Source organism: Larimichthys crocea, unplaced genomic scaffold (genome assembly GCF_000972845.2).
Source record: "Larimichthys crocea isolate SSNF unplaced genomic scaffold, L_crocea_2.0 scaffold33149, whole genome shotgun sequence".
Taxonomy (NCBI): domain Eukaryota; kingdom Metazoa; phylum Chordata; class Actinopteri; family Sciaenidae; genus Larimichthys; species Larimichthys crocea.
Window position 1 is genome coordinate 1 of NW_020854379.1, and position 568 is coordinate 568.

A 568-nucleotide genomic window follows, 5' to 3' on the forward strand; every position below is an offset into this window, starting at 1 on the left:
GAGGTTAGATACACCTCGCTTTCTCTTTGTCGTAAGGCGGAAAAGGCTTGTGTTTAATCTAGAAGTACTGCAAGTGAATGAACTCTTTTTACGTACCAACACTGCCAGACTCCACTTGTGAGAGTTTTCTGTCAGCGGCTGCGAAGACAGATCCTTCATGAGTTCAGCTGGGAAGCCTTTAAACATCCTGCTGCCTTTGGCTTCTGGAAACGGGTCACAACATTCTGATTAGGGTTGTTGCAACATCATCAGTTATCCTACAGTTATGGTTACAGACTCTACACCGTACCATTAGTGAAGGTCAGAGGTAACGCCACGCCGCTTGTGTTTGTGTGTGAGAGTAGTGACTCTCCGCTCGTCAAGTAGGCCAGCTGCTCGAATCCAAGACAGGTTCCCCACACGGGGAAATAATCGCCTCTCTTGTTTGCCTGAAACGTCACGTACAGCATGACTCAGCATCGACACACCAAAACGTAGCATTGAATTAGTGTTTCACACTTTTACCTCAATGGCCAAGTCGTAAAAGATTTTTGCAGCCCTTTCATAACCAGATGAAATAATGCTGACA

The 568-nt window shown here is 46.0% G+C and overlaps 1 long non-coding RNA gene across 1 annotated transcript; it reads right to left on the reverse strand.

Annotated features, from left to right (window-relative positions):
* Positions 1 to 42: 42 nt before the first annotated feature.
* Positions 43 to 568, reverse strand: LOC113744969 (uncharacterized). The gene is made up of 3 exons (XR_003461926.1): positions 505 to 568; positions 290 to 428; positions 43 to 203 (listed from the first exon to the last, which is right to left on the reverse strand). It is a non-coding gene; the product is annotated as an uncharacterized LOC113744969 (long non-coding RNA).